The sequence below is a fragment of the Sphaeramia orbicularis genome, chromosome 3 (assembly GCF_902148855.1).
Source record: "Sphaeramia orbicularis chromosome 3, fSphaOr1.1, whole genome shotgun sequence".
Taxonomy (NCBI): domain Eukaryota; kingdom Metazoa; phylum Chordata; class Actinopteri; order Kurtiformes; family Apogonidae; genus Sphaeramia; species Sphaeramia orbicularis.
The window spans coordinates 21,785,455-21,799,291 of NC_043959.1; the positions used below are offsets into that span (position 1 = coordinate 21,785,455).

A 13,837-nucleotide genomic window follows, 5' to 3' on the forward strand; every position below is an offset into this window, starting at 1 on the left:
TTAAAAATTTTAATTGCTGCTCAGCACTAATTTTTATTTATAAAGCACAAATTTAAACAAATACAAAGGTTTCCAAAGTGCTGTACAGTAAAATAAATGCAATAAAACATAATAAAAAGATAAAATACTAAGATAAAAACACAATGAAAATAAATAAATAAATAGACAGACTGTCCACCCCAGACAAAATATCAATGCACATAAAATCAACGTCCTATACAGTGAGAAAAAGCCAAAGAGAAGAGGTGGGTTTTAAGAAGAGTTTTAAAATTAGACAGTAAGGAGGCCTGTCTAATGTGCAGCTATGATTCATTCCAAATAAAAAATATCTCATCACAGTTAAAATAAGACATAATCACCTAAAGAGTAACTTTTCAGTGAGATATAAGAACTTATTTTTAGACAATAGAGCTGGAAAATCTTATTTCAAGAAATCTTACCAAGATAATTTTCACTTATTGCATTGGCAGATTTTTGTGATTGAATTAAGAAAAAATCTTGAATTAAGCAAAAAAAAAAAAAAAAATCTGCCAATGGAACAAGTGAAATTATCTTGGTAAGATTTCTTGAATCACTTCGCAACAGCATTTCGCATCAAAATAAGCTCTGTCCCTTTCGCAGCAGTTATAATACACATATCAAAAACCAAAATAAACTCTGTCCCTTTCGCAGCAGTTATAATACACATATTAAAAACCAAAATAAACTGTCCATTTCATACATTTTTGCTGCAGATTATGTCGTTTTTGTCCCGATCGGACCCGACACGTCGAACATGGAGGTGACAGATCCGATCAGGAGGGCGGATGTTCATCATTTAACCTTTACAAAACAAAACAGCTCCACCTTTAACTCAGACGCTCAGTGTTTGGCTTGAACTTTCACCTTCAGATCTGCCTCCGGACTCGAGAAACCACAACCCACACAGAACCAGAACCAGTCTGAGTCCAATCTGGAGTTTTTTCTGCAAATTCACCTTAGAGTGAAACAGGATCGAATCACATGAGTCCAAAGAAAGTCCGTTTTTACTCTTATTTGGTCTCAGAGTATTTTTATTCACATGTGTATTTCGAGGAACCGTCCAGTTTTGGTTGAGTTATTCTTTTGTTTTACTGTTGGTGTCTTTTATCCATGAAATTGTTGATCAATACAAGCTGACAATGGTCGGATGAAAGGGATGCATGACAGCAAATGTGATTTACAAAACCAAAGTCTCATACTGTGCAAAACCATTTTATATTTGTACAATATGAACCAAACCACAGAACAAACTGAGAGGAAAACAGTGATTTAAGCCACAGTTCTCCTTCAGTTTTAGTTGGTGTTACATTGTTCATTGTTGTTGTCATGTGTTTTCTATTTATTTATTTACTTGTTTCCTGGTTATATTTTTATTTTAGTCTGTAACTCTGAGACACAGATCTGGTTTGAGTTTGGGTCCAATCCTTGATGTTTTCAGTGCAAATTCAGTTTATATTGTAATAGAATTGAATCACATTGGTCATGAGAAAGTCATTTATTCTAGTTTTATCTTGAGTTTTTCCTCTTATTTTAGTCTTTAACTATATTTAGGGAGTTTTATGAGTGTATAGTATTTTTATTTACCACTTGATTTTGAGAAATTGACTAGTTTTTCTTCTGTTTTTGTGTTAATTTCATTATATTTCAGTTTTTTTTTGTTTGTTTTTTTCAGTTTTTCATAGTGGTTATTTTCGGTATGTTTCAGGGTTTTTTTTTTCAATTTTTCATAGTGTTTTTTTTTTTTTTTTTCAGTATATTTCAGTTTTCGTAGTGGTTATTTTCAGTATATGTCAGGTTTTTGTTTTTTTTGTTTTTTTTCCAGTTTTTCATAGTGGTTATTTTCGGTATGTTTCAGGGTTTTTTTTTTTTTCAATTTTTCATAGTGTTTTTTTTTCAGTATATTTCAGTTTTTCGTAGTGGTTATTTTCAGTATATTTCAGTTTTTTCAGTTTTTCATAGTGGTTATTTTCAGTATATTTCAGTTTTTTCAGTGTTTCATAGTGGTTATTTTCGGTATATTTCAGTTTGTTTGTTTTTTAAAATTTTTCATAGTGGTTTTTTTTCAGTATATTTCAGTTTTTTCAGTTTTTCATAGTGGTTATTTTCAGTATGTTTCAGTTTTTTTTCAATTTTTCATAGTGTTTTTTTTTTTTTTTCAGTATATTTCAGTTTTTTCAGTTTTTCATAGCAGTTATTTTCAGTGTATTTCAGTTTTTTTCAGTTTTTCAAAGTGGTTGTTTTTAGTATATTTCTTTTTTTTTCAGTTTTTAATAGTGCTTATTTTCAGTATATTTCAATTTTTTTCAGTTTTTTTCATAGTAGTTATTTTCAGAATATTCCTCTTTTTTCAGTTTTCAATAGTGGTTATATTTTTATCTTCATAACCTAAAACTAATTTGACTAAAATCCTGAAGTATTTTTTTTCTCTCATTTATTGCTTTTATTGTATTATTTATAGATTTTAAGGTTTGAAGAGAGAGCCACATCCAGCCCCATTTCATTGTGTATTTATTACCTCCGCCAAGGAGGTTATGTTTTTGCCAGGGTTTGTTTGTCTGTTTGTTTGTTTGTCTGTCCGTTAGTGTGCAACATAACTCAAAAAGTTATGGACAGATTTGGATGAAATTTTCAGGGTTTGTTGGAAATGGGATAAGAAAGAAATGATTAAATTTTGGTGGTGATCGGGGGTGGGGGGGCCTACGGGGGGCGCCACTGATCAGCCTTGGTGGAGGTCTGCGCTCTCCGAGTGCTTCTAGTTTGTCATGTACTTGATTGCACACGACAAATAAAACTGAAGTTGGAGTTTTTATCTTCTTAGAAAACCCAAACATAGAGACCAGCGATCTGGGGCTCGATTCAGCTGGAAACGTTGCGTAATTGTGGTGATGTGTGTCGATTAAAGGCGCTTATTGTGTGCCTGGGCGGTGAATGGTGTGTGCTCTGAGGATAAACGGCTGTAATTGGCCCCGTCCTTCCTCTGTTTGCTCAGACAACACACAGGACAAATGGGACGTGTGTGTGTGTGTGTGATTGTGTGTGTATGATTGTGTGTCGTTGTGTGTCTGTGGTTACATTCTCTGTCCTGGAATGCTGGAGGTTGTGTAGTAGCGTCTGGATTCGGGCCAGACCCTCTGTCACCGGAGCTGGTCTGGTTTCAGATGTTACGCCGCTATCCCGTCTGCACACCTGTTCACCTGGAGGAAGAGGAGGAGGAGGAGGAAGAGGAGGGCCTGTGTGTGTGTGTGTGTGTGTGTGTGTCTATCTATGTGTGGCCATGGCGTTCATCTGCCAAAGGACAAATACTGTAGCTGCCTCATTCAGTGAGTCATCTGCTGAATTATAATAGAGCGGATGTCCATCCACTTCAACACAGCGCCCCTGGTGCCTTCGTTATGTAAAGTATTTGACCCACAGTGAAACATGAGCTGTTTACGGTGTCATATGAGGAGAAAACGTCAGCACAACATCAAAAACAAACCTTTCCAGAGCTGATTTTTATCCTGGTAGTGTTTGTTTGTTCTCATCACTGTACCACTGAGAGCTTCTATCAATCCCAGAATGCAATGGGCCTGGCATGATACGTACTCTCACTGGCCAATGGTTGGAGATAATGATTTCTGATCCTGTTTGAGTTCTGTTTGTTTCATCATTTACATATAATGAGGTTTGTCCTTTAAAACCCATTATCATGTCTATTAATATAGTCATTGGACTTCAATACTGTGTGTATGTGTAGATAGATAGATAGATAGATAGATAGATAGATAGATAGATAGATAGATAGATAGATAGATCTGTCTATATTAATCTATGTAGTATATTTATAGCACCCCAAACCATCTATTCCATATTTAGACTATTTATCTACTGATTCCACTATTGCTTAGATGCTTAAACTGCATTTCATTACCTTGTGCTTGTACATGTATATCCAACTTCCAATCCAATCCGACTTTATTTGTAAAGCACTTTAAAACGACGACAGTGGACCAAAGTGCTGTACAGAAAAATAAATAAAAAACAAAATAACAGAGTAAAATACAAGATTAGATTGATAGACATAGAACAACTGTAAAAATAAACAAATAAAATAAATAAAAATACGGAAGAATATGACAGTGAAGTTTAATCTAATCTAAAAGGATAATTTTACAGGTGAAGAAAGTCTGAGTAAATGGTAAATAAACAGCTACTCTAGTGTTAAACAGCTCTTTTAGCTGCATCTCTCATCACACCAACACCAAAACACCTTCTGCTTTGGTTCATTTTACCTCTTCTTCTTTTAGAACGAGGTGAAAAAGTGTTAAAAGCGGTTTAATGGTTCCAGTCTGGTCATGTTGAAGCTGCAGAGACATTTACCTCCATGACTTTTAGGCATTAGTTCATGTATACTGTATATTGCTATAAGTGTTACATAGCGTTACCATGGCAACATGGGCAGAAGAGGGGGTTAAAACTAGTCAATTCTTCAAAATTAAGCTACTTATGGTCTCCTAATGCTAAAACTAAACTCAAATCAATAACCAAACTTAAATGCTCCTTAAAAATAAAAAGTAATAGACGTTTAAAAGCTTTAATAACTCAGGTGGAAGGGTTTGGAAATGCGATGTGACCGAAAAACTGTCTAAAATCGTTCCCTCAGCTGGAGGCTCGACGCCACCGGTGTCGGGGCTGAATGTGACAGATTGAGTCGCGGGCCACGAGGTGCCACATGTGGGTTAAAGGGGACGTTGAGACGAGAGGCCGGGTGGGATGTTTGATGCCCCGTCGGCCTGCAGCTGCTCCTCCAGCTGTCCCCGGAAACAAGGAGCCAAAGGGGGGGGGGGGGTGGCAAGAGAAGAAGGTGACCGTATCGAAAGCAGGCGCCACCATAACTGTCCACGACGACGGCGAAGCTGTTTGTGTCCCACATGTTCAGATAGGATCAGAAAACACTCAACACATGGAGCCACCGCCTGATGCTCAGATATTCATTCATGTGGATCTACAACAGAGGCGTTTTATTTCACTGTCAGGTCCCACCAGGCCTGGGGGTCTACTCTGATCACATTTAAAGGTGGATTTTTGCTCCTGAGGGAAAGGCTAATCACTGATTTATGGTCAGAACATGACAAATGAATCTACAGGTCAAATATTCAAGAGAATTATAAAGATAAAAACAGGGAATCTACAAACACCATCTATCACGCTGCTGTGCTCCCAGAGCTCCCTACAACACTCACCATTGTAGTCTATACTCATTAAAGCCTGACCGATGTGTTTTTTTTTTTTACTGATACCAATATTGGGGGCTAAAAATAGCTGATACATAAAAGAAGAACATTGAGCTACACAGGATATAACAGTCTTATATTAGATCATGGTGGACATGTGAATTAACAGTTGCATAAATCTTTGTTTATCTCGTAAAGATAATTTACACAACTTTAAAACACTGTATAGTTGTCTGTAATAGTCTTATATTAGACTAGTATGTGACCCGTGGGGAACCACAGGTTGTAGATGTGGTAGTTTTTATGCTGGGGAGAGCAGACTTTTGGGAAAAGATTTGAGTCTATATTTTATAAGTAATGACATAAAAATTGTTTGGTAAATCGTTCTTTAAAATGTAAACGACAAATAATATACAGTATTAATATCTAGGCTGAATGAAACTCTGATGTACACAGGAAGCGCACGGATGGGGGTGTGTGTGGGGGGGTGAATAGTTCGGGTGGTGGGGATTGCGGTCTGTGATTTTTTATCTATTTATTTATTCTTTTTTGGGGGGGGGAGGGGTGAAACTGACATGCTTTACTATTCCTCTAACGCTCCAGGCAGCACAGACACACAGGAACAGCGACCGACAGAATCACCGCACAGCAAAAAAGTTAATACATCAGTTGCATATTGACCGATGTTGATTAATCGGTGATACGCTATAATCGGCCCGATTAATCGGTCAGGCTCTAGTTCAGAACTTATCTATTCCAAACCGTTCTCACCCTTTTTCCTTATTTTTTTTTTACATTTCACGAGTGCAAATAAATATAAGCAATAATAATTTAACCAACAGCAATTGATAATAATGAATATTTGTAAAGAAAATGTGTAAATAATTCAAACTTTCGATATTAAAAAACCACAAACTTAAATGCAAAGAAATTATTTTAACGAAATGATTAATATTTAATCTTCTGTTCTTTCATGTTTACGGCTCAGGTTTTTGTTTTTTTTTTGCATTAATTGTTCTTAATCTTTATGTTTATTAATCTAGGCTGTGACACTGTTTATTGGCACAGATATGATGTGGATAAACTGATGCTCTATTCACTCTTCAAAACAGGAACTGAATGTGAAACTGAGCCAAAATTTCCTACTGAAATCACATCACAGCATAGTTTAGATAACTCAACGAAAACTCTTAAAAACAGATAGATGAGATGTTCTTCGTTGTCAGCCAATACACGTAATCCAAACTCTTCATAAATACAGTGTTGAGAGTCCACTGAGATGACCATTACCCTCTGAGCTTGAGGAGATAAACATGGCTGAGATCTGTCAAGTCAGTGCCAAATGGTCTTTTGGCAAAGTTGAGTCTACTTCTCAGGCTGTTTTTGGACGACGCTGAAGCTGCCAAAACAACAAATCACTGCAGAAATTAAAACCGACTCAATGAAAAATTAATAAAACATATTCATGAGCGATCAATCAATGTTAGAGTGGCTCAACTTTCTCAGAAATAAAACAAGTCTTTTTGCATGTGGAACCAGTTTTGGCATCAAAAGTCTTGGTGTCATCCAGGATGGAGATCAGGTATCCACATATCTGTAATGACATATTGTCTCATGCTTTCCTCTTCCTCCTCTAACATCCATTCATTTTATCTGCAGCCAAAAAGAGTCATTCTGGAATCGACACTCATTTTACTGTTGTTTACTTCAACTACCAACAAATATGTTTAAAGATGTAACGGTTCCACTTGATTAAGTCTGTACATACGGACATAGCCAAAAGAAAAAAGTCCACACCTGATCTAAACTTATGTTATGTCCGACCTTAGGACTTTACACTGTCAGAAATACACACAAGTGGACCAGTCAAACACTGTAAGAGCTAAAAGACTCATCAGTGATGCAACATTCTCTGTAACGAGCCCTACTGTAATTCAGTTGAATTAGAAATTAGCAAAGAAGCATCCATGTCCATGATATGCATTTTTAGATGACCAGCTGGTTGGCCATGAGCTATTATGAAGGCGCTGTGTATGTCGTGGTCTTCGTCAGCGATTTCTTCAAACATCCTTTGTGACTAAATTACTGGTCAGTTTCATTTCAGATTTTAGATGTAGCTTCCTTTCGACAATGTCTACAAAGTTTGTTCACAGAATTGAGCAATGTAGATTTTTAAATTTTTGACAAATTTTTGAAATATTACAAATTTGTGTTTATTTATAATGGTTTATATTTTGATGGTTTATAACATGTAAATGGTTACAGATATCAATAGAGTTCCTATTGATCGCTGATTAGAAGTCATATATGGACTTTGATTGAATTAGTCGAGTTCTCCTCCAGTGAAAGTACCACCCTCTTCTATTGGGAGATTGATCTCCAGTATCAAAACTACAGGACTCTAACACAGACAGAACCTGACAACCTCACAAATTCAACTTGGTAGTGGTTCTTGATAGAACATGCTGGTGAGATACAGGGACATTAGTCCTTTTTTTCTTTTCTTTTGTCTGTTTTTTTGCATGCTCAGTAGCTAAAGCACTTAGAAAATGTTTCAGCATTTTGCTGTTTTACTCAGCTTTACTCACAGATACATATTTAGAAGTCTCTATTGCCACAGTACTGTGGGACTACTTTCTCATTTATCTATTACCACAGAGCCAATCCGCACCCTCGTTCTATCATGTGTACACGGGTAACCTGTCCCCCTGCTGCCACAGTACTGTGACAATAAGCATCGTACATGCCATGTGCCTATCTGGAAATCAGGAAAAGGCTAAGGGACCAGTTAACTGAAGCTGGTTTGTGCACCTATTCACACTTTCAGTTTCAGCATGCAGGCAAACAACATGAAATAGGGTGACTGTTTTGCCTCATATGAGAAATTTGCCAGGGTTTTTGTTGAATATAAATCAACCACTGGGACAATGTTCAGAGTGGAGAATTCAAATCATTGGATTGGCTCTGTGGCGATAGACAAACTTTATATTTCATACCACCGTACTGTGGCAGTAGTCATTGCCATGTTTTATATGTCATACTGTATAAAGTAGTATGTAAGTACAGCTTGTCACACTTTAGCATTAACTAAGTTTAAATGTTGTTAAAGTGTAGCAGGTGTCACAGTTTAACGAACTGTCCTTCAAAATAAGAGTAATTAATAACCACAGATTAAATATGCTCATCACTGCTTAGTATTTTGTAGAGCGATTTTGTAGTAAAACCTAAAATGAATGTAGCAGTTACACGAACAAACACACTAGAAAAACACCAGTAAGAAGTCAAACTACTATTGGATTAAAATGTCCCGTATGGTTGTCAACCCTCTGTCTGTTGTCTCTGTGAAAACCCTGGTTTCAGTGAAAGTCGTGTTCACTGGGTATCCTTTTTACAGAGCATGTAACCACACAATGAGTCACTAAACATTAGTACGTTTGTGTGATTTAAGCAGCTTTCAGTGGAGAATCTCCTTTCCTTGGTACGAACCAGAAGAAAAACAAAAAAAACAACTGCAGACTTCCAGTGTTTTCTGCAAACCAGGGGTGAATTTATCCTGGAAAACTCCTGCTTTTTGTCCTCTACATTAATTTAATCCTCCTAATGGGACCACAGCTAAATTAAACAAATGACTTGTTGCTCGTAAAATATAATTAGATAAAAACAGAAGATAAAACTCGCGTCTCATTGAGCTTCCACGCGGTCCTTGTGGCTCATTATCATCCTGGTCTGTCTCCAGATTTATCTATTTACCACTTGACATTTTCGCTGTGCTGTAAAACACTGTCATTAAACAGGCAGCGCTGTTTTAAAAGCCCCACCACCACTACCACCACCACCGCAGCAGCAGAAATCACTTTTTCCATCCATTCAGCACATACGAGAGGCTGTGCAGCTCCAGCACTTCACCAGACGAGGATTAGAGTCGAGAGAGACGTTAATTCAGAGGAGGAGTCCCTCAGAGCACATGTTCCCAATAGATCTATGAGGAGTTCCCTCAAAAACCACTCGACACGGATACAGACACTGCAGACTGAAGTCACCACTTTTTTCACATAGAAAAAAAGCTATCTGAGCTTTTTAAGGGATCAGCTCTGTTCTGAATGTCACTGTGTGGTAGCAGTAGTGGAATGTAACTGAAAGTACAAACTTCTATTGGACTTTTTCTGCAGTTTTTTACTCATATTTCACTATATCCACGGTGTCTAAATTCTTTTTTTTTTTTTGATATGCAAAGACGTACAGAGAGCGCAGACATAACATAACGCAAACAAAGTACACAGACATAACACAAACAAGTTTGTAACCTAGTATCCTGAAATTGTATGTATGTACACATAATGCAGGGTGGTGAGGGGACTGAGAGAATGTAGAGGAGAACAGATAGAAGGACAGACAGGACAGGACAGGCTGATTATGATGATAGAAAATAAGTATACATTGGTGCATTTGAGACAGACGAGGAAAAAACAAACAAAAACAGAATAGGTATGCTGGTATGGAGAGGTGGTTATGTTGATGTTGGTATATTTATGTAGGCAATGTTTACTGCCACAGTACTGTGGCACAAAATATGGGTTCATCTATTTCCGCAGAGCCAATCAAATATTAGCATTTGTACTAGAGCCAATCACAGATACTGTTCCATGAACTCATTAACCTCTTGTTGCCACAGTACTGTGGTCATACATGGCATATACTAAAGTGCATTCTTTTGTGCTTTTTGCTACCGTAGTACTGTGGCAACTGATGGAAGAAACAACAAATTAGTGGTAGTATATACACTGAACAAAACTATAAATGCACGACTTTTGTTTTTGCTCCCATTTTTCATGAGCTGAACGCAAAGATCTAAAACTTTTTCTATGTACACAAAAGGTCTATTTCTCTCAAATATTGTTCATAAATTTGTCTAAATCTGTGTTAGTGAGCACTTCTCCTTTGTCCTTTGCTGAGATAATCCATCCACCTCACAGGTGTGGCATATCAAGATGCTGATTAGACAGCAGGATTATTGCACAGGTGTGACTTAGGCTGGCCACAATAAAAGGCCACTCTAAAATGTGCACTTTTACTGTATTGGGTGGTCCAGGGGGGTCAGAAAACCAGTCAGTATTTGGTGTGACCACCATTTTCCTCGCACAGTCTTCTTCATGAATTCTCTGAAACACCTTTGGAGATGGTTTATGGTAGAGAAATGAACATTCAATTCACAGGCAAAAGCTCTGGTGAAGATTCCTGAAGTCAGCATGCCGATTTCATATTCCCTCAAAACTTGTGACATCTGTGGTATTGTGCTGTGTGATAAAACTGCACATTTTAGAGTGGCTTTTTATTGTGGCCAGCCTAAGGCACACCTGTGCAAAAATCGTGCTGTCTAATCAGCATCTTGATATGCCACACCTGTGAGGTGGATGGATTATCTCAGCAAAGAAGTGTTCACTAACACAAATTTAGACAGATTTGTGAACAATATTTGAGAGAAATAAACCTTGTGTGTACACAGAAAAAGTTTTAGATCTTTCAGTTCAGCTCATGAAAAATGGGAGCAAAAACAAAAGTCGTGCATTTATATTTTTGTTCAGTATAGTATGGAATAGGAATTATTGTTCTAAATGCTCTTAATGTTGTTTTATGGTTCTCTTTGCTCTGTGCAGTCAGTGAGATTGAGGCTGGAGAGGGTGGGTGGAGCTACATGGGTGATGCAGCAGTGTGCCATGTGACTCCTCAGTTCAGTGTATTAAGTGCTGTGCTCTGAATTCTGTACTCTGAACGTGGTCCCACTGGCTGATTTATATCAATGTCGGATTTTACCTAAAATCTACAGGGGAAAAAAAAAATTCTATCTCCACCAATAATCGAACCCAAGGCTTCTGTGTTGCAGTCCAAAACTTTACCTACTGAGCTAAATCTTCACTGTCTCTAAGTCTGACCTATTTGCTCTCTGATTGCCATGGTATTTTTCGGGCTGTAACAAGTTACCAGTCTAGACATGATATATAACGAGTGCTGATAGGCTCTGTGGTAATAGAAAAACCAATGTTTTATGCCCCAGTACTGTGTCAGTAGCCACTTTGATTTATTTATGTTAATGTTTGCAATTACGTTGAGTGTTACAGGCTGTGTTTGGGTGTGTGTATGAGGTACCAATTCTCAGATTTTTGTGTTAATATTTGTGTCCAGATTCTTTAAAGGCCTTAACTCCTAAATCCAGGCTCATATCTCAGTCAAACATTGTACTTTTTGCTCCTCTCCATTTGTTTGACACTTCTTAGATTTACTGTTTCTTATTTCCTTCTTGTCCAGTGAAAACCACATCTTTCCAAACGCTCCAGAGAAGTCTTCCCTATAGGTCATGATCCTTCTTGGTTTTGTTGGAAAATGTGTCGTCTCAAAGCTGAAAGAATGACTGAAAAGTCGTTTCATGAAAATGAAATGACTTTTTAGAACAAACATATAGAACATGACGCATTTCTGTAGACTAAAGTACCAACAGTTTATAAAGTAGGTCAAATGAGCTCAACCTTAGACATCTACAACAGCAAAGTTAATCCAAAATATCAGATATTATAGTAAAACACTGACTGGAAACAATGAACACGTTGACTTTTCATGAAGTGAAAAGTCAGAGTCAAGTCAAAGTAGTATTGAAGGTTTTGAATGTTTGACTTTTACTTGTAGCAGAGGGGATTTGCTTGCAACAAACTCTCACCAGCTGGGGTAATTTCAATAAATAGGTGAATAATTTAAAGCGACACGGTGGTGCAGTGGTTAGCACTCGTGCCTCACAGCAAGAAGGTCCTGGGTTCGATTCCAACACCAGTTGACGGGGGGTGGGACCTTTCTGTGTGGAGTTCGCATGTTCTCCCTGTGTCTGCGTGGGTTCTCTCCGGGTACTCCGGCTTCCTCCCACCATCCAAAGACATGCACTAATAGGTTAATTGGTTAATCTAAATTGCCCATAAGCGTGAATGTGAGAGTGATTGTTTGTCTCTATATGTTCAGCCCTGCGATGAACCGGCAACTTGTCCAGGGTGTACCCCGCCTTTGCCCTATGTAGCTGGGATAGGCTCCAAGCGACCCCCATGACCCTAGTGAGGATAAAGCGGGTTCAGAAAATGAATTAATGAATGAATGAATATCCATGTGCAACCACTTTATAAAGGATTAAATGTTACCATCAAGAACTGAGATAAAGGAGATGAAATATTGACTGAAATTTGCATAAAGGCTCATATGAATTGATTCTGAAGGAGGTAAAAATCATTCAAATCAGTAGAAAATCCCATCTGTTTATAGTGTTCATACCATCGAATGTCACAACTGTCTTTGTCCTCTTCGACCTTCAACCGTCATCTGACTCTATAGAAACGCTGCCATTTTAAGCATCCAAACACAGAAAAACACAGCTGGTGCCAGTCCGACCTGGTTTCACGGCTGTTTTCTCTGTTTTTGACCCTGCGTTTACATCTCTGGTTGGAAAAGTCCCATAATTGAATGAAAGCGAGGGAGTGCCCGTGCTTTTAGCGGCTCCGTCGGCTGATTGAAAGCAGCTCCGAGCGAGAACGAGGTGACATCACAACGGGAGAATGGGGACGTTTGGCGGCGAAAGCCACAGGAAGTGTTTATTCTTTCCATTTTTGTTGGCGGAAAGAAGCTGCAAATCTCTTCATGGCCTCACATGATCATTATTTGTGGCTCATTATGAAGGTGTCAGAACTTTATTCCCATGTTTGTTGACTTTCATAATTACATCCCTGGAGGATACAGCTTATTCTGGGTTGGCTTTAAAGACTATTTTGATCTACAACCCTCCTCTGCTGTGTCCTCATCTGGGTGTTGGAGTCGGTTTTGTGCTCGGAGCTGGATGTTTGCTGACGTTAGCGAAGTCTGTTACAAAGAGATTCGCTGTTTTACTTAAATCCAGGATGCACTGGATTCTATGTAGAGCAGGAGGCCACATCCAGTCCAATATGATCTGAAGTGGGCCGGACCACTAAAATAATAATATAATAATACATAAACGTCAACTTCAAACTTTTCTGTATGTTTTTAGAGTGAAAACAGGAAAATTACATCATGGAAACGTTTACATCTACAAATTATCCTTTAAAAAAATGTGAATAACATGAACAACCATGAAAAAATTGACTTTTATTAAGAAAATTAAGTGCAATTTTAACAATATGATGTCTCAGTTTATCATTTACTCATGTGTATTACAACTCATAGATCACAGTGGATCTACAAATACACAAAACATTTAGTAACAGGCAGAATATTGGTAAAACTTCACTTCCCTTAAGGCATTTCAGGTTATTCATATTTTTTGTGAAAGGATAGTGTGTAAATGTAAACATTTTCATTTTTCATTTCAACCCTGCAAAAACAACAAAGTTAAAGGTGGAAAAATACCATTTTAACCATTAAATTATACATATTTTGGTCAGGAACATGCAGATCCTCCATACTGAATCTTTTTCATGGTTGTACAGGGTGGGGAAGCAAAATTTACAATGAACATTTAGTTGTTTTTTCTCAGCAGGCACTACGTCAATTGTTTTGAAACCAAACATATATTGATGTCATAATCATACCTAACACTA

At 37.6% G+C, this 13,837-nt stretch overlaps 1 protein-coding gene across 2 annotated transcripts in view; it reads left to right on the forward strand.

Annotated features, from left to right (window-relative positions):
* Window positions 1–13,837, forward strand: part of lrp4 (low density lipoprotein receptor-related protein 4) — a 274,143-nt gene that overhangs the window by 212,224 nt on the left and 48,082 nt on the right. The window lies entirely within an intron of this gene.